The sequence below is a fragment of the Echinops telfairi genome, unplaced genomic scaffold (assembly GCF_000313985.2).
Source record: "Echinops telfairi isolate 266 unplaced genomic scaffold, ASM31398v2 ScPeMD7_7409;HRSCAF=8447, whole genome shotgun sequence".
Classification (NCBI taxonomy): domain Eukaryota; kingdom Metazoa; phylum Chordata; class Mammalia; order Afrosoricida; family Tenrecidae; genus Echinops; species Echinops telfairi.
This window is the reverse complement of record NW_022111309.1, coordinates 2,186,505-2,211,314: the sequence shown is the minus strand read 5'-3', so window position 1 is coordinate 2,211,314 and position 24,810 is coordinate 2,186,505. Positions and strand designations below refer to the sequence as shown.

Below are 24,810 nucleotides of genomic sequence, written 5' to 3'. Positions count from 1 at the left end.
TCTGGTATAAACTATAGAGCTGAAAAAGGATTCACACACCCATGATATCTATTTTTATAACAACTCAGCCCAGTGTTAGCCATATCCCTTTTAATGACTGCAGACTCAAAAAGAATGATCACTCTGGCAACATCTCGAAACGGCCCTCAGAGTTACCAGGTCCAGGACACAGCAGTTAGGGCCTAGTAGAGCCTTTCAGAATACATCAAGTTCCTTTTGAATCATCTGATGATTCCAAATCCCTAACAAAGCCTTACTGGGACTTAGCAAAGGGCTATGTACACAGCATGTACTCAAGTGTTACCAATGATCACTCTGAGTCAACCATTAGTAAATAATCCACTGCTGATTGTAATGATGTAAAGATGATATTCTTCAATATTCTGTATCTATGTTTGTAAGGACAAGAATGAGAAAAACAAGAAGGTATAAAGTTTGCCACTATGTGTTACTTCAGTAAGCACCTTTAACTAGTTTTATAACATAGGAATTGATTTAAGTTTTCCAAGACACAGATTTCAAATATTCAGAAACGTTGCAATGACATTCTACTATTGGGAAGGAGTCCTTGGATGGAGAAAGTGATTAACACACTCTGCTGCTAACCAGAAGGTTGGAGGTTCAAGTATATCCAGAGGAACACTGGAAAAAAGATCTGATGATCCACTTCCAAAACAGCTGCCATTTGAAACCCTACCGTGCACAGGTGTACACTGACATACAAGGACCTAACATGCATTGGAGTGAAACAGCAGCATACTTTTTTTTTTTTTTTTAAACATTTTATTAGGGGCTCATACAACTGTTATCCCAATCCATACACACATCAATTGTGTAAAGCGTATTTGTACATCATTTCTCAAAACATTTTCTCTCCATTTATACTTTTTACTACTTAAAAATCTACTCAGATTATTAGATTGCTCTGCCTCTTTAAGTCAGTAGTAGCCAATGAGAAACCATTAAGCCCATCTGCTCATCAGTTTCATAAGTAAAACAGAGACCCATACAGTGTACACTAGTGTACACTTGGAGCCCACTCAAGCGCTAGGAAAGAGCTGGGGGGAAAGACCTTAAAACTGTGCTTTTAAATTGCTCAGTGCAACCTACTGATATATCTCAAAACTCTTTTAATGCGTCTCTTAGCAACACTAAGACAGACTATGAAAATACTGTGGTATATCATAGGCAGTAAAGGTGAGCACTGTTTCTTATTAAAAGGGCTTTGGCAATTCAGTGATATGACTATCTTCTCCTGTGTCTGGTAAAAAAAGCTACAGAAATGAACCAGCACATTCATTTCTAAGAGAGGTGAAGTGACCAGCTCACGATAATAATTATTACAGAGTGGAACAAGGCAGCGTTAGACATTAAGCCCCTGAATCTTAAGGCTTGTTTTCCTTTATGTAGGCTTATCTCTCTCATCCATGAGACATTCAACACAAGCATCCAGATGGATCAATTTACAAATAACCACAATTTAAGAAATTAAAGGAACCATGGAAAGTGTGCTTTCAGACTAAATACCCTTTTTAAATGGACCCATGTGGCACATCTTAATGACTGTATCAGGGACCTGTAGAAATGATGTGACAAGTGAGAACTACTTCTTAACTGTTCCACAGGGAAACCTGACCAAGCCTGCCAAAACACATGGCGGTTCCAAGACATCTACCATCAAGGTACCCTCCCTCCCTCTTTATAGTCCCAAGGGCATCCTAGAACAAGGCAGCCAGGGCATGGCAGCTGGCCAGTAAGGGCAGGCCCTTGCCAGGGTCTCCTGTGGGGACACTTACAAAGCATGAAGGCAAGTCTCCGTATCATCCAGAAGCAGCTCGGGTGTCAACAGGAAAGGTATGAGGCCCCAGTAATGTCTTCAGATACCTCAGCCTGAGACTGTGCTCACTGTAGCATAATCAGATGTGGGAAAATCTGCCCCAAAAGATGTCTTAAGTAGCTATTGTTTTAATGCAAAGAAGCATAATGAAGAAACCAGAAAATGAATCATAACCCCATCTCAGGTAACAGCTGTTGACCTTTGCGGGGGGAAAACTACAAGCACATGGCTAGAAAATTCAAATCGAACCCCAAAAGGCACCAGGTTTGTAAGGATCACCCTGCACCTCCGGCCCTGTTACACAAAAGTAAGAACTTATTCTTTTCTGGCATTTCTTAGGCAAAAAGAAAGTTAATGGTCATTCCAGTATATATGCTCTGTATTAAATTTCACCTAAAAAAGTAGTTTTAGAAAACCAAAAGTTAAGAACAAATTCAGCATATCTGAAACTGAAAGAATTCAAGGAAAAAGTCAAGCCTTGAGTTGCAATGTTGAAGGATTCTGTAGGCAAAATATTTAATGATGCAGGAAGCATCAAGAGCAGATGGATTGCAGTGTTACTACTGTACCAAAAAGGACTAGTCAACATGGCACCAATTTAGGAAGTAGCATATAAGCCAAGAGCCAATAATACTGAAAGAAGTTCAAACTTCATTGAATTCATTAGCCAAAAACAAGGCTCCAGGAATTGATGGATTCCCCATTGAAAGGTTTCAGCAAGCTGAAAAAGTACTGGAAGCACTTACTTGTCTATTCCAGGAAATTTGGGAGACAGCTATTTGGCCACTGACCAGAAGCAATCCATATCTGTGCCCATTCCAAAGAAAGGTAAACCAAAAGAATGCTCGAATGACCGAAGTATATCATTGATAATACACGCAAGTCAAATTTTGCTGCATACCATCCAACAACAGTTACAGGGGTACATTGACAGGAAACTGCCAGAAGTTCAGGCTGAATCGGAAGTGGACATGGAGCAAGGGATGTCAGATGGACCTTGGTGGAAAGCAAGAAAGAGGTTTACTTGTGTTTCACTGGCATTCAACTGTGTGGGCCATAATAAACTATGGATGCCCCTGAGAAAAATAAGAAGGAGTTCCAGAACACTTCATTGTGTGCATGAGAGGCTTGTACATAGATGAAGGGGCAGTTCAATACAGTTCCTCATGTTGTGGTGACCCCCAACCATAAAATTATTTTCGTTATTACTTCATAGCTGTAATTTTGCTACTGTTAGGAATCGGGTGACCCCTGTGAAAGGGTTGTTTAACCCCCAAGGGGGTCGCGACCCACAGGTTGAGAACCGCTGCCGTAGAGGTAGTTGGTGCCCAAGTGTACTCCTTTCTTACCATCTTAGATGATAAGGGAACCCCTGGGTGATAGAACTACAGTGAGTGCGTAATAAATGCTAGGCATGCTCTTCTCCCAGTTCTTGCTGAGAGGTTCAGAAGGAAACAAAGGTTAATCCCCCCACGCAGGAATTGCAAGCAAAAGAACCCCTCTCTTACTTGACCCACTTGCACCCTCCCTTGACCCCATGAATGACCCCAAGCTCTAGAGTATTGCTTGCTAGTCTTGAGGAAGCACTGGTGTGCAGGGGCACTGGGGCTCTTATCTGCAAAGTCTCAAAATAGGTGGGCGCCTCAAAGGGGTTTTAAAGGGTTTTACCCACAGATTAACAAAAATGCCCTTTTGTCAACATTGTTAAATATATTGAAATTAAACATGAATTTCTGTTCCCCTATCCAAAAAGTTGCATATGGAACAGTATTAGAAATACTATTATTAAATAGTATTAGAAAAAAACGGACAAAGATGTTTGACTTCACACTGTTTCTGCAACCAGATGAGCACAAGGCATCTTTCAAACTGTGTCATCGTGTTTATTATATATACTCATCTTCCTCATTAGCTCTTGACAGTAAAAACGGATGAGAGGGGGAAGGCTGGATATCACCTAGCAGGAGACAGTGGGCTGAGAGGTGTTCTGAGTTATGATCCGGCTTGGCCCTCTCAGAGCTGAATCCCCGAGTCCTTCTCCAAGTTGTACTTTCCCCATATGTAATCTCAGGGGCTACATCAAACCAATTTTCATCTCTAAATCATTGGTGATTTTTCCGCTGGGGGTTAAGTAGGGGATATGAGAGTGCTCCTGGAATCCAAAGTTCTAACTGAACTTCCCAGGCCTTTCCTTGTATATCAATGGAAGCCTACATCTGCATAACCAAATCCATTGGTGCCAGATGGGGGTAAAGACCCTGCCCCCAGTGAGGAGGAGGAGTAGGCTGGCCTCCTGCTGTCTTCTTTCTCTCTCTATATATATATATTGAGAGAATGCATTTGCTTAATGAGGAAAATCCTCTGACTTTCTAAGCCAGAGAAGGGTCCCTCCAGGAGCAAAGAAAACTGAAGCCTCTACGTTCTATTTTCTTTACCATAGATGCTCTCCTTGCTGAAAAACCCACCACGCATACCCTTAGAAACAAGGAAAAATCACAAGTGTGTTGTTGAGGCCAGCACTGTCAGAAAATGAAGTTTTGCCCTCAGCGAAAGTGACAGCTGTAACATGCGCATACAAACGAGATGTCTTAAAGCGGGTGCATAAGCACATGTGGTGAAGAAAGCTGATGGCGCCCGGCTAGCAAAAGATACAGCGTCTAGGGCATGCGTCCTCAAACTAAGGCCTGCAGGCCACATGGGCCCACTGAGGACATTTATCCTGCCCGCCAGGTGGTTTTGCCCCATTTGCTTTTTTACTTCAAAATAAGATACGTGCTGTGTGCCTAGGAATTTGTCCATAGTTATTTTTAAACTATAGTCTGGCCCTCCAATGGGTCTGAGGGACAGTGAACTGGCCCCGTTTAAAAAGTTTGAGGACCCCTGGTCTAGGGTCTTAAAGGCTTGAAGGTAAACAAGCGGCCATCTAGCTCAGAAGCAACAAAGCCCACATGGAATAAGCACACCAGCCTGTGTGATCACGAGATGTCAATGGGATCAGGTATCAGGCATCAAAAACCAAAAAACTGTATCATTGTGATTGAGGGGGAGTGTAGATTGGGGACCCAACCCATCTGTAGGCAACTGGAAATCCCCTTACAGGAGGGTTGTGGGGAGGAGACAAGCCAGTAAGGGTGCAGTGTAGCAATGATGAAACATACAACTTTCCTCTATTTCCTAAATGCTACACCCCCCACCCCACCCCTATCATGATCCCAACTCTACCTTATAAATCTAGCTAGACCCGAGGATGTACACTGGTACAGAAAGGAACTGGAAACACAGGGAATCCAGGACAGATGATCCCTTTAGGAGGGTGGGGTGGGAAGGGGGAACCAATTACAAAGATCTACATATAGCTTCCTCCCTGGGGGGCAGACAACAGAAAAGTGGGTGAAGGGAGACATCGAACAGTGTAAGATATGACAAAATAATAGTAATTTACAAATTATCAAGGGTTCATGAAGGAGGGGGTAGCGGGGAGGGAGGGGAAAAATGAGGAGCCGATACCAAGGGCTCAAGTAAAAAGCAAGTGTTTTGAGAATGATGATGGCAGCAAATGTACAAATGTCCTTAACACAATGGATGGATGTATGGATTATGATAAGAGTTGTACGAGCCCCCAATAAAATGATTTTTTTTAAGACATGACAAAATAATAATAATTTATAAATTATCAAGGGTTCATGTGGGAGAGGGTAGCCGGGAGGGAGGGGTGAAAAATGAGGAGCTGATACCAAGGGCTCAAGTAGAAGGCAAATGTTCTGAGAATGATGATGGCAACAAATGTATAAATGTGCTTGACACAATGGATGTATGTTTGGATTGTGATAAGAGTTGTATGAGCCCCCAATAAAATGATTAAATAATTTTTAAAAAGCAAAGGGAAAAAAAAGAGCTGTCTTGAAGAGGTTGCTAAACAAGGCACTAAGCCAAGCCCACACCTAAAATTTTCTTACCATGCAAAATCAAGAGTTGAGTCTTCGTAGAAATTACCTTTGCAGACACACATCTTCTTGGTTCGTGGTGTTGTCATTAGGTGCTGTTAAGTCGTTTCTCAGTCTTAGCAACCCTACGTACAATAAAACGAAATACTGCCTGGTTCTGGGCCATCTTCGCCGATCGGTTTTAGGCTGTGCCCTTGGGATAGCCACTGGCTAGAGGTGTTCCTCTTTTTGGCTGGACTTCTACTTTAATAAGCGTGGTGTCCTTCTCCAGGGACTGGTCCCTCCTGATTACATGTTCAATGTATGTGAGACCAAGTCTCACCCTCCTGGCTTCTAGGAGCATTTCTAGCTGGACTTCTTCCGGACAGATCTGTTTGTTCTCTTGGCAATCACAACACGTTCCATGTCTTCCCAACGCCTAACTCAAATGCATCAATTCTCAAGTCTTCCTGCTTCACGGTCCAACTGTCACAAACATACGAAGTGACTGAAAAGACCATGGCTTCTTAGGAACCCAAGACCCCACGGTTCCTAAGAGATACTATTGCAGTAAGTTTATGCAAGGAGCTGCAGTTGCTTTAGCCTTAGTTTAAAAGTTTACTCAATTACTAACACCCTGGATGATAAAGGAGTGCTGAGGTGATAGAAACAATTAACAAAATCCACTCTTTATCAGTTTATCAGTCCTTTGGTTGATGGTCCAAATCTATCCAAAGGTTCCCCAGAAGGACAGACACAGTGACCAACTTGTGTAATAATCCGCTATGCAAATCCTAACTCTGCCATGAGTTAACTCAATGGCAACTAGTTAACTGGTTAGTGAAGAAGAAAAAACATAGATGAAGTGTACGTTTCTTCAATTCATTGCATTTTCCCAAAATTCTAATTATCAATACACTTAAGTGCACACTGGCTTAAACTGTTCTAAAGCATTTGCAAATGACTAATACAACCTGCGATGCTGGTAGGCACTGGACCACTAACCATAAGGATCGGTGGTTCAAACCCACCAGTGCCCCACAGGTGAGAGATGAGGCCATCTTGCTCCCATAACGATTGACAGCCTCCGAAAACCCAGAAGGTCGATGCGAGCGGTAACTGGCTTGCTGGCAGTGCGTTTGGTTTCCCTTCTCTCTTTCGGTTTTGACCATAATAAATATTCTAGGAAATCGTGGGCTTCTGAGACTATCACACAGGACAAGAGGATAAAATCCACTTGGTACTAATCGACCACAACATAAAAAAAAAAGTTTTTAAGTTTAAGAACATAGTCTTAGTTTTTAATGCGATGCTGTACGCATCGGGCTACTAAGTGGCAACATCAGTAGTTCAAACCCACCAACCACTCTAAGGGAGAAAGATGAGACCATCTGTTCATGGAAAGATTTAGTCTCAGAAACGCTGTATCTGGTCCCTCTGCGTCAGAATCCACTCAATGACCATGGGTAGTGAGCTGTAACAGAAATACCACCAGTGTGTTGCTTTAACAAACTTTAATAATTTTCTCACCGCTTAGGAAGCGAGAAGCCCACATTCAACATGAGCTCAAAGGGGAAGCTGCCTCTCCCTACAGCCTCTGGAGGACAGTACTGATCTCTGGAGTTTCTGTTCCTGAAAGAGCTTCCTAGGTAGCCTGGCATGTGTCTTCTCCACTTCTGCGTCTCTTCCTGTGTGTTTAATCTCTTTTATCTCACGTGAGATGTGACTCATAACACAACCCTATCTGGCTGACATAATCCCAAATGGAATTATTACCACAGTTTAGAGGTTAGGATTTACAACACAGATTTCTGGAGGTGTAGGTGTAATTCAATCCGTAACAATGAATTTAGGGTTCAAAGGGTATGCATGGAAGGCTGCAAGGTCCATGAACTCTGGAAATCACTTATAAAAATATATGTATGACCTCAGGTGCTGGGCACTGTCCTCTGCCTTCACCACGCCTGCTTATGCACCCATCTTGTCTTCAGCGATACGTGGGGGGGCAGGGTGAGCATCACAGAATGCCAATTTGTTAGAACAAAGTGTTCTTGTATTGAGAGAAGGTGTGAGCCGAGGTCTTCCGTCTGCAGTCTCAATGTATTGTCTTACAAATGTATGTACAAAGGCCAATACCTCTATTTTTATGCATTAATGTACTTACATAAGTGCACACCTCTGTCAATATCCCTATGTATCCCTTTGCTTCCTGGAGCTTACCTGTTTCCTTTTGCCTCCTCCTGCCCGCCATCTCTTTCCCGTGTCCACCTTACTGCTTCCTCTCAGCTAGCGTGGTGTTGCTCCAACACTCACAGGATCTCTACCCTCTCCTCGAGGCTGGTTCCGCTTCCCTAGTTGTCTCCCTGTCCATGACGCTGTCCGCTGACCACACCTTTCTCCCTGCCTCCTTCTTCCCGCTAGACGAGTGGTTCTCAACCTTCCTAATGCCCTGACCCTTTAATATAGTTCCTCCTCTTGTGGTGGCCCCAACCATAACATTATTTTTGTTGCTACTTTATAACTATAATTTTGCTACTGTTAGGAATCAGGCGACCCCTGTGAAAGGGTTGTTTGACCCCCCACAGGGGACATGACCCACAAGTTGAGAACTGCTGCCCTAGACTTTCCAGGGTCATTGGCCCCATGGGGGTGATTGTGAAGTGTCATTGAGACCAGGCAGCGGGCACCAGAAGATTCACAAAAAACAAACAAACAAAAATGCATAGGTGAGAATGGGGGGATTGGAGCGGAGACCCAAAACCCATCTGTGGATGATGGAACACCTCCCACAGAGGAGTCACAGAGAGGGGATGAGTCAATCAGGGTGCAGTAGAGCACCGATGGATCACACAATATACCTCTGATCCCTTGAGGCCTCCTCACCCCCCCACCCCCACCCATCATGACCCCAGTGCTGCTTCCCACACTGGACTAGACGGGAGCATGTGCATAGGTACAGGCAGGAGACAAAGCTCACGACACATGGACCCAGGCACAGGAACGGGAACAGCAATACCGAAAGGGCAGGAGGAGCAGGGAAGAGTTGGGCAGGGAGGGGGCACCGACTGCAATGAATGGCACATAACCACACACAGGGGGACGAACAACAGAAATCAGGGGGGAAGGGAGACATTGGTTGGTATGAGATATGAATATAGTAACAATCTATAATCTATCAAAGGGCCACGAGGGTTGAGGGGGTGAAGGAGGAGCTGATCCCAAGGGCTCAGTGGAAAGTAAATGTATAGAAAAGAACAATAGTAATATTTGTACAAATATGTCAGATACAATTGGTATTTGGATTGTAACAACAGTTGTAAGAGCCCTCAATAAAATGATTTTTCTTTAAATGTGTGTATGCATAAAGGCAAGATTTTTCTGGAAAGAGGGTCCATAACTTCTATCAGATGACCCCCCACCCCTTCCCTATCTTAATGGCTTCACAGTGTGGGTATTGCAAACCCTCCCATGATGCAAATGCAAACTTCCGACCAGAGTCAAATGAGCTGTTCTTCGATGTCTCCCAGGCCTGGGCGCTTCCTTCTCCTCCGGTAAGTCGGAAAGCAGGCTCCTGATCCACACTAAATGGAACGACCCGTCTCGAGTATCTTTACCCGACATTCCTTCATCCAATTCACTCCAGTAACAGAAAGAAAACGCCGGCCAGTTTCAAAGGCCCCTATCTCTCCACTGCGTCAGCTGACCACCTTTTCCCACTGCCGCAGCTCGGCTTCACAGGAGTTAAAAGATGTAATCGATTCAAAATTGCTTTCTGCCCAATTATATTTCTTATTCGTTTCAGGAGGTCATTTTAGACACAAGTTCTTCCTTTGCCCTCTAGTGTCTGCATACGTATCACAGAACTAAGGTTTGTCTAGGACAGGGGTCAGATATGGATTTTCTCTTTGACTAGAGGACAGACAGAGAGACACTGAGAGAGGGAGGATGTCTGGGATCCCACTGTTCTTGCAGACAATTCAAAAGAACGGTTCTTAATAAGAAGTTATAAAAAGCTTCAATCAGCACCCCCACACTGCAAAATCAGAGGAGGCAGGAGAAGGCACAAAAATGTATTCAGCACATTCTGATATTCTGGTATCAAGCACATTACTGATCTTATAAAACTTTTTTCAGTGGCGTGGTAGTGGAACAAAAAACTTAACCCTGAAGGAAATCAAAATAAGCCACTCTGAAGCAAGTATCCAGGACAAATATCACAGCTACTTTTCACCTCCTACAACCTCGGATAGAGACGTTGCTCATGTGACATTGAATTTCCCCACCCAGACAAGCAAATCAGAAGGCGTTTTTAGTTCAGGCTCATATTCCTGCATCCTAAAGCCCCCTTCAAAGGCATAGACTTTATTCTCCCCATCTTGAACCTTGAAAATAGAAACAATCTATAATCTATCAAGGGGCCACTCTAAAGAGTACTAAGCGCCCACCGGCAGCATCTTTTAGCAGAAGGCAGTGGTGGCTCAGAGAGAGAACTCTTGCTTTCCTTATAGGAGACTAGGGTTTGACTCACAACCACAGCATTCAAGCAGAGCCTCCACCCCACCATCAGCAGAGGTTTGCATGTTGCTATGAAGACGAACACGTTTAGTGGAGCTTCCAGACTTGGACAAAGAAAGAAGGACTGATGATCAAATTCTGGAAATCAGCCAATGTTAAGGTAACCCAACAGTCCCGGCCCCCAACCAATCATAAGGATGGTGCAGGCGACCAGGCAGCACTTTGTCCATTGTCCACTGGGTTACCATAAGGTAGGGGTGACTCCACAGCGGCTAACAACAATGGGGTTATCAGCTTGCCACACCACCCTGCACACCTCACCCGTCAGAGAGGCAAACACCCCACCCTGTGACAGAGTGACTTTCCTCAGGCAACAACACTGCAGGTGGCATTTGGATTTAAATGATATTTAAACCAAACATGCGGGGATTTCAACCACCTTTCTGGACTTGTTTTTGTGAAACAATAATTCCGTCGTCTTGCAAAGGTTGGGAGTACACCTCAATTACGAGTTGAGGGCTGTGTACATAATAATGCTGCACAGACAGCTCTAGACATCACGGACAGAACTCTTGACAGGCCTTCGTTTCTCTGAATCCCATGAGTCTTACTGGGAAGCTCTGAACACAGAACTCACCCCCTCTGAGTTCCTAGTCCAAGCTGTCCCTACTTCCCATTTGTCTCTATTTTTGTGGCAAAATTTGTGAAGCACCACTTCCCACAACATAAATCGACACATTTTGTTGGTCCCATTGGGAAAAAGACGTGGCAGTCTGCTTCCGTAAAAATTACAGCCTGGAAATTTTATGGAGAAGCTCTACTCAGCCTTATCAGGTGGCTACAAGTCAGAATGAACTTGAACATACCTGACTTGGTTGAAGGAGGAGGCCCTGAGTGAATTACAACTCACCACGTTAAGACTCCCTACGACATAGGTGCACACATACTCTCTTACAGTCATTCGACTGCTCTTAAGTTCCGTAGTCATTTAGCCGACTTATTGATTCATGCAAGTACTACATTTCTAAAAATATTTCACAAATCCCGACTCACTGTGACAGAAACTGCAATCAGGAACGATTGACACCCAAGGTGCAACCTGTATGAGGGACTCACTCTCAGCTGTGCCCTTCCCTGAAAATGAGGTATACCTCCTTGTCTCTGATCCTCAGATCGACCCTCCCAATTGTCAGAGATAAACCACACAGATGCTATGTAGGGTCAGACCCACTTGTGAGATGGATCTTTAGAGATCTCCTCTTTTGGCCTTCTGCTAACTATGAATGTGGTGAATAAAATTTTCGAAAAATTATAAACAATTGACATATCCTATCCTACAAATGGTATGAACCTGACTGGGGGAGAAAAACCAATGTGGAGCAAACGAGGCCATCTGAAACTACTGATACAGGACGATGACTATCCCGGGCCAGCAGCCAAGATGGGATGGTGCACCACCAGCATCTATATCCCCACAGAGGTGTTTGTCCTTGAGAGGGGAGCCCCTGGGAGACACCTTAGAGCAGCGGTTCTCAATCTGTGGGCCACGACCCCTTTGGGGGTCGAATGACTCTTTCACAGGGGTCACTTAATACATCCTGCATACCAGATACTTACGTTACAATTCATAACAGTAGCAAAGTGAAAATGATTGTATAGCTGGGGTCATCACAACAGGAGGCACGGTATCAAAGGGTCGCAGCATTAGGAAGGTTGAGAGCCTTGAACCAAGCCTTGACCAGCAAGCGATGATGATGAAGGTGAGCCCGCAAGGAGCCTGGCCTCAGAGGGTCATGTTTGCTCCAGCAGCCAGTCACCATGGAGGCACACAGAATGCAGGTTACCTGCGACCAAGCACATGCCAGAACACATGCACCCCACATGCATGCCAGGGAGAACTCCTTAATTTCACTCGGATCGTTTCAGATCCCCTCTAGGGTCCCGAAAACCTCTGCACTGTCAACTGTACCCATGATAGGGAGAGACCTGCTGTGCTACCATGTTGCTCGGACTCTAGATGAGAGGAAGCATGCTCTAGCAGGAAAAAAATGACTTACGTGAATTTAAATTCACTCGATGTTTCTCTTAAGTACTTATGTTGTACTTTGGTAACAGCAAAAGCCAGATCAGAAAAATCACTTCAAAGATATGTGACCCACCACAAATCCTACATGAATTCCCTACCCTCGACTCCTTTCTCTAACCACTTTTATGCCTGCCCCACCAGGGAGAGGCTCCACGGGCCTTCTAGTCTCCATCTGCCAAGCCTCTCGGAGCGAAACGGAGTTTGAATGACAGCCGCCTCCTGGGAGTCCACAGCCCACACTTCTAGATCCACGCTTGGAAGCTGTTCCTCAGCACACTGGCTACCAGTGGACATCCGGTCAATTCTGACTTACGGTGTCCTGAGAATGTCAGAGTCCGAACTATACTCCTCAGGGTCTTTTAATGGCTGTGATATTTCAGAAGTAGATCCCTACACCTTTCTTCCAAGGTGCCTTTAGGTAGGTTTAAACTCTAAGAGCCAAATATTTAACTATGTAACGACCCAGGGATTCCTTCATCGTCGGACTCATCCTAATGAGGCAGTGTACAGTGCTGTTTTTTGTCTGTAGCAAAGTCTACTAACATCCAGAACCAACAGGTCCACCAAAGGTTTCCCACATCAAATCTCTGAGCCGGGAGGAGACTCAGTTCACGTAGTTCAAAAGATGAGGAAACGAAGGAGCAGGGAGCGTAAGTGGCGCTGGCTTGGTGCCATCCGGTTAGGCCAACGGAGGAGGCCACATGAGAGCTCTCTGTAATGAACAATGAGGCTTACGTACGATTTTTCACCCAAACAGAATAAACGAAATGCTACTCCTTAATGGCCTTTGCCCCTGATCCCACTGAATGACACTTACGATTCATCTCTAAATGGGCCTGAGAGAGTCTTGTATGTGCTCCTATGCCTGGCAGAGCACAAATACAAAGTAAGTGCTCACTAATGACAATAAGGATTCAGGGCTACTAACAGCAGCAGAATGATGAGTTAGCATTCTGGACACCACAAAACCTGGGTCAGGATAAAGATGCACTTGACAGATGCCATCTAACATCACATATTTTAATAACACGAATGAGGCAAACACAATCTTCCATCGCCTCTTAACTTTACTGCCTCATGATTCTCCAAGTCAGTGCCTCTCCACCTCACTCCGTTTCTATAAGGGACACTATTGGTTCTTTCTCCCAGCAGGGCAGCCTCTCCAGCCTCAACAAATGCATCACCAACCAGGTCCTTATGTTAAGAGTTGCATGATAAAGGCTGAGCATGAATACAGCGCGGGGTCAACCCCCCAAGAACGACCTCCTAGGTCAGGCTGATATTACGGTCCTCAACTTTGGGAGATCAGAGGCTTCCACTTTATATTGAGTCATTTCTGGCTTCAAGGACTCCATCTCTGAGAATGACCCATTGAAAGCAAAATTACTAATTGTGTAGTTCAAAGATTTTAAAGGAAACATCCCCAGGGTAAAAATGGGATGTGACATAAATTCATTTGGAACACTGAGAGTTAACCTAAAAAGCCTCATTTTTCTTTACCACTCTACTAGCTCTTAAGGAAAACAGTTTTAATTTTATGGTCTTTATTCTGTAGATTTTGAAAAACATCTTCTAAAGAAATAGCCAGGAGACCATATTAAACCCAGACTGGATTTCAAATAGGTCAGAAATATGGTATAACCAGAGTACTTGTTTCTTGGTCTACTTCCCTAAAAGTCTACAGCCACCCTAACATACCCTAACTACAGCACATTCCCATTTCTTTTCTTGACATGGTTCACCCTCTAGTTCACTTAGTTCTCATGTAGATGAAAGTTGGCAATTTACTCTGAAAAAAAAGTATGTAAGAACCAGAAACAAACAGGGTTCATGAATTTCAACTATTATAACTACTCAGAGAAAGAGTAAAGTGAGATGGTGGCAGAGAAAGAGGTACATGCACATGCATACACACAGGAGCATGCACACACAGCCGGACACACACACACACAAGCTAAGGTTCTCTAGGTAAGATCATCCCCTAGCACATTCACTCATACTAAAGCCAGCTGCCATATAGAGCAGCGGGTTCTCAACCTGTGGGTCGCAATCCCTTTGGGGGGTCATCCGATTCGTTACAGTAGCAAAGCTACAGTTATGAAATAGCAACGAAAATAATGTTATGGTTGGGGGTCATGACCACACGAGGAACTGTATTAAAGGGGCGTGGTGTTGGGAAGGTTGAGAGCCACTGCCCTGGAGTGTATGTGGACTTCACGGCGACTGTGTGTGTGCCAGAGTACAATTGTGCTCCACGGGGTTTTCCAGAGCTGATTGTTTTTGAAGTACATTATTATGTCTTTCTTTCAAGGCACATCTAGACGGCTACTACCCCCGACCTTTCTTTCAGTCAGCAGTCAACGGCACTCGCCACTTTGTACCACCCAGGGACTGTGGTGCCAACCGAGGGTGAGCTCCAGTGTGGAACACTAAGGCTAAGCCAGGTCACTAAGAGATGGTTCCTGACCACAGAGACAGAAAGCTGCCAACAAAGACCCCCATCTGCGGGTACGACTTTTAGGGTGAGAAACTCACGCCGCAGAAGAAAGCACTATTTGCAGGAAGGGTGAGGGAGAGATTGTGGAGATGGCCGCATTTAATCTGGGTCCCAAAGAGTCGGTCAAATTGGCCAAGCTGAGAAAGACGATCAGCCTTCTAGGTGCAAGGTGGTGCCAGGGCACACACGAGGGTGAACCAGGAGAGCAGAGGGGGATGGCAAGACCACTGAGCCTTCCAGGGCATGAAGGCCGTGTACCCCAAACTGGGAAGAGTCTGAAGTAGATTCCGCAGGGGTGCTGGAAGGGAACCAAAGGAGACCGCGGAAAGACCGTGGGGGGCAGTTCTACTCCACCCAGCAGGCCGCCTGCGTCAGGGGAAGCGATGACTTCATGCCATCGCGTTTGGTTTGGCGTTGCGGTGTCCAAAAAGGGAGGTGGTATTTTCAGGATCAGAGTTGCAGAATTACCCGAATAGAAGGCCTACCTTTCCCACTGAGACCAAACTAAGTGGAGGGTCTGAAGTCACCTCCACCTCCCCACATTCACTATGAAGTTCAGTGACTCGGGGGCTGAAAGCCGCATGCCAGCGCTGCCCAGTAATGGGCAGCAGTGCCAGGCCAGCACAGCCACCGGCAAGCTGACCAACAAGCAAGTCCGCCCGCCCAGCACGCTCCTGTTGAAACTGCTAGCAGACTGCCCGTCTGCTTCTGCTGCGTGGCTGGCTGTCGATCAGTGGAAACGGCTCTGCTTGGCGCACACCCGAAAGTTCTTGCTCCTCTTCCTCACCCGCCTCTGGCATACAACGACTTCTCTAAGGAACTCTTTAAAAACAAGAAGCATCTGCAGAGCTGAGAGCGTTTTATTTTCCTGAGAGAAAGACACAGCCAAAAGATCCCCCTCACAGAGACGTCGAGCCCTGTGAGTCTGGCTGTCAGAGTGGCCCTAAAGGACGGGGAGTGAGGAGATGGGCGCTGGGGAGGAGGGGCCACCCCAGCCAGCAGCACCCTGCCACCCAGGCCTCTCACGCATCGTGCGAGTGAAACTACCGAAAGAACCGTCCAAACACAGGTTCTGCCTCAGTTTCTCGCTCTCCTTTCTAATGGAAGAAAGCATGCAGTCCACTGTCCGCCACCTGGCATCAAACCTCTTCTAACACTTCCTTGGCACGGCTTGTGTTCGAAAGCTTCTACAAGTAGTATTGAAGGGCTACCAACAGTCCAGTCAGTTCACATTCACCAAGGAAGAGAACAAGGCACGTCCCCATCCTCCTCTCTGAAGGAGCTCTGGAGGCACAGTGGCTAAGCTCAATGCTTACTAAAGGTCAATCGTTTGAACCCACGAGCCGCTCTGCGGAGAAGCTGTGGGGCAGCTCTGTGAGACAGAACTGACACAACAGCGAAGGGGGTGTTTTCAAGAAGCATCCTATCTGAAGTGTAGTTCAGGAACCTACTAACATCATCTCCGCAGCCAAGTATAGAGGGCCATTTTGAGGTCAAGAAATCAGAATGGAAAACATCACACTACATTTACAACTCCAGGAACAAAGTGAGTCTCTTCTGGAGCCGGGGGCCGGGATCATTTCCATCTATTACCATATTGAAGTCCCTGTTCAAACTTCAGCACTGCCCAGGAAGGGTTTCTAAGAATACTAACTGGCATTATTGTATTGTAAGCTATTTGCTTCCCTTAATTTTTTTCCTCCCCTTTATACTACTAATTCTCTGGTCTTGGCAGCTGCTAAAAACCGTCCTAGCACTTTGTGTCTGTCCAGAAATCAAGAACAGCCATCGCAGTCCACAGATGTAAAGGCAAGTGCAGACGTAAAGGCATCACGACCAGGCTTCTCCCGGGCATAGGGCACTGGCAGCACAGCGTCCAGCAGCCTCCTCCCAGGGCTTCTGCAGGTTCTGTGGCCAAGGCCCGCTGCCACGCACTTGCCTGCTACAACTTCACCAATTTACCCACGTTCTCTCATGATTTCCAAGACCACACCAAGCGCAGCTGTGCCACGGGGTCTGGCCACACACTTTTCCTAAAAAAGGCTACAAGGATCAAGCAACACACTGCCTCTGCTCCCATCCCATGTGGAGTCCATGACAAAAAGGCCCAGGGGAATCGGAGGACAGGGCAGTTGTTTGTGACCATGACAAAGAAACAAAAAGTGACTTTTGTTCAATCATGAGATTAAGCAGAAGCTTGGCTTCCGGGAGAGAGCCTGGAATTTCTGCCGAGTCCTCCCAGCCACCTGATCCCTCTGAACGGAAGGAAGAAGCCAGGCAGGACAGAGAGCCAGTGTGTGTGTCCTGCCGCGGGGGTGAGAGGAGGAACAGGAAACAAACAAAGCAGGAGAGGAGAGGAGGCCAGGTGGGGATGGAGTGGAATGCCCGGCATGCACACACAGACACTGCACGAGCATACACTCACACAAAGACTGTCACACAACTAATGCTGGCACATGCACACAGCAAGACACACACACACACACACACACACACACACACACAAAGAATATAAACCGGCACACAGAGAGAAGAGGGGGGCAAGGAGCTGGAGGGTGTGCGCCGTGCCAGTCTTTTCAAAAACGATTAGACAGGAAGGCTGTCTCCCCTGGAGCAGATGGCACTGATACCTTGACTAAGTGGGAAGCAGCAGTTGTCACAAATAAAACACGTACATCTTTCTTATCTTCGCCCCAAACACTACCCGTTCTGCAACCACTTCAACGCTCTCCACCCACTAAGAAAATATTAAGATAATGTCTGATGTCAATGTCAGACAAGAATCTGTTGATAGTTCTTAAATTATTCCAAATATCAAACTTGCAAGCTGAACAAATTCCTAGTTGGATAACCAAATAAATAGTTTGCTTGTAACCTTAAAGTAAGCCCACCAACACCCAGGTACAAACTTAAGTACTTTACTGAATGGTTTTTTAAAGATATGGCTTATCAGGACAGACATAAGAATCTGAACAATTTGGATTAAATGAGCAGGACCACCCCTACAGTACTGCCTATGGTTTATGATCATTGAAAATTTTGCAATTTAGAAGAAGCAATCGAGAAAGGCCATTTAAGAAGTTGCAGTCAACATAGTCAATCCAGCTTAGCACTGAGAATTTCTGAGGGTTGCTGAGCACAGATCTTAAGATAGAAGCCATTGTCATTATGAAGAAGCTAGCATGCGCTGGTCAACCTGTTCAGTGCTTTGCAGTACTACTCCTGGATATGTCTCCTCCAACAGGGTGCACAATCCGTTTCCCATGGGGACAGTGAGACCTGGCAAGGCTGCACTGCCCAACAAGAGGCAAGTCATGCCCACGCAGGACCTGCAGCTCTGAAGAAGCTCAAGCTCCTTCCTTGGCAACCCTGCCACAGTTATCCATGGCTCCATCTCTGCCCCACAGAAAAGGAACCTCCTAGACTAATATTTCATGATAGAAGCCTCCTCCTGGTACAGGCTGCTGTCTGATCCATTGCATAGGACCCCTCCATTACAAAATGGGTCAGGGTCTCACTGACGCACATCCCCACCACCGAGGAGTAGGGTGCTGGCCTCAGCTGGGCGGTAGCAGCCGCTACATAGCTGCCTTTCCTCTTACTTAGGAACACAGCCCATCAGTGGATGGAATTTTCTCAGTTCCATGACTGCTCTTGAAAGTTCACTATATGGGATCACACGACCAACCTAGAATGCAGTTTTTAAAGACCGACATCAAATTCCAGAGATGGCGTCCTGGGATGGTAATAGAATGCAAGTTTGGGTCTTTCCAGAAGTGCCTGTTGATCTATGAGTCAGAATGGAGTCGATGGCAGCGGGTTTGGGATATATAGCTCCAATAGCATATTAGCATATGCTAATTCAGCATTCTTAGGTGTACAACATAGTAAAGTCAAGTCCAGTAATCATGATGTGTAGCCATCAGCCATAATTGTTGCCAACTTGCCACCTTAAACAGAAACCCGCCTGCCTCCTTTAAACACCTAGCCCACCGCTCACTTCCTCGGGTTCAGGGCAGCAGGAGTCCCAGGATGGTGATCCAAGATGTATGCTGCCTTTTCTGCCTGAGTCCCTGATTCTTAACATATGCTCAGAAGAGGTATGCTTCCCATCCACTAACCAAACCCTAACTTTTGAACCGCCCGATAAATTCAACCTGAGTCCCATAAGATTGGCCTGAAGTCCACAAACTCTGTCACCCCAACCCTAAGAGATGTTAATGCAACCAAAGAAAGAGACTTCAAGGAATTGCGAGAAACCAGAATAATCTTATAAGTAGACTTATCTGGGAAGGTCTGAAGAGAATCCAAATATTTCCTAAAAATCTAGAATTACAAAACAACAACAACAACAGGAGGGCTATTCTAAAATCTTACTAGTCTCTTAAAAGTAGATTGCTATTTAGAATTTTAACAAAATCAGTTTCTTCAGGGGGGATCAGAAGAATACTGCTGAACAAGTAACATCTTTCAGGGAGGGGACACAGGCAGCCAAGCAAGGTCAGCAGGACAGCCCAAGAGATGTTCCAAAGGAATGTGCGGGGCAAACCACTTCACCATCTTGGTCACAAGGGTCGATGACTGGAGGGACGAACGTCACCCCGTGCCTGGCTATAAAAGGCTGAGGAAGGAGGCCGGGGGCATGCGAGCCCTTCTAAATAAAGATCACCCCCACACTGGAGCAGCTGACCAGAGCAGGGGCCTTCCAAGGGACGGGCATGAGCGCCTCTTGAGCGCTCCAGGACCCAGAGGCGTCTCTCTGAACCCCACCCTGGAGCCTGTTCCTCTCTTGTGCTCAGGTTTGTCAGTGACCGCCCACCTCGGCAGTCTAGAGGGCCAGGTGTGCAGAAGGAGCCTGGCTGCAAACCAAACTGCACTGAACAGGCCCTACAGGCAGCTTCAGTTGCTGGTGTGGTTTTTTTTTTTTTAAGGCTTTCAAATGAAACACCGCACATCACACGGGTCTGGTCTCAGGGCAGTGAAACGGCACCTCAAGCCAGCAGGTGATTGATAAATGCCGAACAAGTCTCCCAGCGGTCCCTCCCTGGGGGGTGCACATGGTTGGTACTCCCCTAATAGCCTGATGGTTGTCATGCAAACCCACCCAGCAGCACTGTTGAAGACACTCCTAGTGAACTGTCCCCACAGATGACAGCCGAGAGAATCCTGTGGGGCAGCTCTACTCTGTAGCACACGGGGTGGCCATCGTTGGAAGCTACTAGTCAGCAATGGTTTGGGCTTTGTGGTTTTGTTTGCAAGGTATCCATTTTTGCTAAGAGGTTGGGCATACCAGCCTGCCAGAAAATCAGGCAAGAAGATAATCTCAATCCACACGCCATCCTAACCTCACAAGACGCTCTTGATAAACAAGAAAACATGACCCTGTAGGGGGCAAGGAATATCGAATTTTGCCACCTGCCTTCACTCTAGGTCCTTGGTCCCATCAGTGAGGCGGCAGTAAAATGTTTTCCTCTCGTCAATAACGGGCGCCATTGGCTGCCTTCTCATGCCAAGGCTCCAATCTGCGATTTCCTGGTGTCTCGTTTTGAAGGCAAGATGAGATGCCACAAACCATGGGACTGTTCTCCTCTGTCAAGGCCCTTTTACTTGAACTAAGACTGCTCAGTCCACTCCTCCCCAGCCAGGCAGGCCATCACCATGGCCTTGGATTTCCTGGCGAACATCGGGGCCTCCTCATGCACGATCATGGTGATGTTCACACCCACGGGCAGCTCATTCTGATGGGTTAAGAAGTCCTTGGAGACTAGCTTGAACAGTTCGGGTAGGGGGTGCTTCTTTCGGGGGGTAAAGGATTCTGTGTGCCTGAAGTCAACTCCTGAAAATACTTATGGCAAAAGCACACAAGGCACACCTGAAGCAAATCCCCCAAGATGTCAGAAGCCCCTAAGGGGACAAGCTCCTCTCTGGGCCAGGCCCAGCACAGGGGCCTCTGAAAAGCAATCCACGGCAGCTCAGAAGCTTCAACTTTTAGGATAATGTTCACACTTCTCCACAATCTTTAGCCTTGAGGCATTTTGACAAAAGGAAAGAAAACAGCTCCCATCCATGGGTGACTGCCTCTGCCAATTAAGAGATGGAGTTGGCTTTGGTGACAATGTTCAGCAGAAGCAGTGACCATGACCATGAACAGGACACAGGAAACATCCGGATTTCACAATCCCAGAATCTTCTGGCTCACCGAGACTAGCAGTTACACAGTGCTCTCTACTCGGGGTGGAGGGAGACATCTTCCTAACAAAAAAATCCCTCACTGGCTTTTAGGGTAACAGTGATGGCCCCCAGGAGTTAGAGGGCACACCCAAAATTTATAGTATGGTGCCTCCCCCGGCCCCCCAACCTTCCCCAGAGCCACCAGGTGCTACAAGGACACATGGAGTCCGGTGTGTCCAGCAGGTGGTGGAAGCACAACTGGAGCCCAGCCTGGAAGGGTGAGGCGGGTGTAGCATGGGGGTGGGCTGGCTGCAGCGGAATGCCACTGCAGGCAGGGCACACGGCTCACAGCGCAGGAGCAAAGGTTTCTAGCGCTAGTGTGGAAGAGACCAACGAGCTCACCTACAGGGTCTGACTGCAGGACTTCAGTTTGGGGAACATACTGGCCAGCATACTGGGTGGCGTCGTGAACGCGATCAGTTACTAACCAAAAGGTCGGGGCTTCCAGTACATCCAGTGTCATCTTGGATGAAAGGTCTAGCATTCTACTTCTGAAGATCGGCAGCCGTGAAGGTGAGCGATCACACTCTCGCACATGTGGGAGAGACCACGGGCCTAGGGCTCACAAAGTGGTCTTGCTGGACAGGACACGTGGAAGCGAGATGCAGGCACGACGATGTGTGGTTGAAAGGTTCTGGAGGGCAAAGGGATGTGGAAAGAGGAACTGGGGGGAACTCTGCCAGCCCCCACCAGACCGGCAGCAGAAGAAGGTGAGGTAAGGTCAGCAGGACAGAGCAGAGCCGGCAACCTAGCAGCGTCGGCAGGTACCAGACAGTTATGTTCAAACGGAACGGCAAAGCTGTGCATGACTTCGTGAGAGCCCATCCTGCCTTACGAACAATCCAAGCCTGGATAAAATCTCTTCTCAGATTGTAGGAAATATGGAAGTGTGCAGAGAACCCATGAAGCAGCAATTCCCATAATGTGTCTGTCTGTTAAGCAGCTACCTGCCAGGGCAGAGTCACGTAAAACAAAAGAGGGGGTTTAAAAGGAGAGAGTCAGGTAAGGATGCGTATCAGTACTATATAATTGAGTGTTTCTCCAATATGTCGAAAATGGCACACGTATCCTTGACGTGAGTGTCTCTCCAGGTATTCTCCTTACTTCTAGAGCCGATCTAAAGAATGCCTGCACAGAATGCCTGCTGTGCTTGATCCTTCTCAAAGCTTAAATGCTCATCTCATGGTAGAAACTGACTAGATCCCATGCCCTCCGCCTGGCACCTGATACGTAGGCTAACACCAGACCGCAGTGCTCAGCTGGGTAAGGGGCTCACAGCCGTGGAATGGATCATATAAGGCAGAGATCCCCAGATTAAATATAATGCAAGTTAAATTGGTAATTGAAGTTTCTCCAGTGGTCACATTAAAATATTTTTTTACATTAACAAATTTAGTAAAATATTTTACTTTAGAATCTAGTATATCTCAAATATTGTCATTTCAATATGCAATAGGTATTTTTAAAATGAGATTCGTTTAAAGCTTTGAAGTCCAGGGTGCATATGTTATGCTTACAGCAGGTTTCAATTCGATGTGCTACGTTTCAATAATCAACATCCTCACATGACTAGCAGCCATCACACTGAGCAGGCGCAAATCTAAAGGGATCTTTGCAAAGGGCAGAAGTTCAAGTTCACCGAGAAGATCCCTGAGAAGCCAGAGTTCTGAGGGCCGGGTAAAGGGAAGACAACTTCTCTGAACACTGTTAGGAGTGAGTACTACATTGTGACACCGTATGAAACATCGGCGGGCAGAGACCACCAGCCAAGAAGGCGGCTCCTGGGGTGGTCTTAGGAGACTGAGCAGTCAGCCCAGAGGCCAGCCAACATTAAAGCCTGATTTCAAACTTTGCCATGGTCCTGTTCTGCTTTCTTCTTTGAATCTTCCAACAGCCCGAGGAGAAAAACAGCCTCTATCCCATTTTGCAGAGGAGAGAAACAGTGTCAGGTGGTTTAAATTACTTACCCATTTCCAGTTTTGGCAAATCTGAAAACAGCTGAAAACCCAGTGTGACCCAAACAAGTATCTACTGATATAAGGGCCCACAAATGGCTTTCTGGACAGCACTCCATTTTCATACAGGGCTTGTTCGCTTTCAAAATGCTTCCACGCCCACGTTGGATCACTCAAGGGACAGGATGGGGTTGCACTAGCAGAGAACGCTTTGTAGGTGCCAGTCACAGAGCAAAGAGCCAACGCTGCAGATCACCTAGTGCTCTAAGCACTGTATCTAACATCTCTCCACTACGTCATCCTGCCTCCCTTGATGGCTGGCAGTTTTCCTTTAAAATAAAACATTTAATTTCAAGATGACTTTAAAAATACTTTTCGTCGTGTTCCCAAGTCAGTGGGAGCCTTTAAGCATTAACAAAATGGAACTATTCAGTTCCTTCCACCTATCCAATCATAAGCTTGAAACTGGCCTGGCTACATTCCTGGCTCCAGAAGCGCTGCCCGTAGCACCATAAGGGACCCCCTCCCTTATAATCAGATGTTTGCACACAGACTGACTGAAGGACAGACAAGGGAGAGAGCTAAAGAAAGCACCCTCTTCACACCGCAGCGCTGGCCAGAGGGGACTGAACCCCATGGCTGCCCCGGGGCTGGCTCTCCGTTTGTTCACCTCACGTGCCTCCCGGAGGAGGCAAGCCTACCAATTTAGGATTTCTTGGAGCCTCATGACTGGCTAGAGCGCCTGAGCTCCTTGGGTTTTAACTGAGACAACTGTTAAATAATACTCATGCTTATTTATAGCTAGCACACTGATTTCCAATCATTGAAAGCAGGTGGGAGGGGGACCTGCCTGGCCAAGGCAACTCAACAGGGCTGAAAGCAGGGAGACAAGGGCCTGGAGTTGCATTTTGTTACCAGAGCACTTGGCTCTCAAAGTATGGATCACATTTAGGCAAGTTTTCGGTTAAACCAAAGAGAAAATCAGCATATTCCCAAATAAATACGGAGAAGCTTCCCCAAGAACAGTAAGCACCCCTCATCCTTCTTTCAAAATACGATTTCATAAGAATTTCACAACTCCCTCTTAAGGAGATATAAATGTAAGGTAACAGAGACTGGAGTTTAAAATGTACCCTGCCACACAGCTACCTACTAGCTTAACCTGTGCCAGGTGCCGGGACACTTTAAGGACAGTCCAGGCATCCCTTTGGCAGGTGTTCTAGCATAAAACAGGGCACCTGAGCATCTTAACATCATCTTTAAAGGCTAAGGCCAGGGTAGAGATCACCAGTTTCACAGCATGCGACTTGGTTCTCCACTTACCTTTTATTAAACATTGTCCAAGTGCACTTATAAGTAAGGAAGTCAGGCAGTACCAAAACATATACTTCATGTAAAAGATGAAAGAGTTGCCACCTAACCAGGCTTTGGCTGCCAAGCCTGAGAGACTTCCAAGAACACCAGGCCACCTTTCTCATCAGGAATTCCAAGCTGAAGTTCCCATGAGTTTCTAGCCCAGAAGGGCAGTGAACTACCGTGGATACATGATTTTAATGATTTGACAGGAGCCCTGTGGCCTGCCGCCACGTGGCCATCAGCCATGCCACCATCTGGCATTCTCTGAGGGCCCAGGTGCCGAAGAAAGCCGAGGCACACGCTGGGAACAGCCTCCCCATGGTAAAGGTGCCTGGTCCTCAATGCAATACAACCACACCCCATCAAGCAGAGCACATGCATACAGAAGAGGAGGGGTCCGAGGAGGAGGG

At 46.5% G+C, this 24,810-nt stretch overlaps 1 protein-coding gene across 1 annotated transcript in view; it reads right to left on the bottom strand.

Moving 5' to 3' along the window:
* The window catches only part of IGF1R (insulin like growth factor 1 receptor), a 257,169-nt gene that overhangs the window by 226,420 nt on the left and 5,939 nt on the right, over positions 1-24,810 (bottom strand). The gene's annotated exons all lie outside the window — the stretch shown is intronic.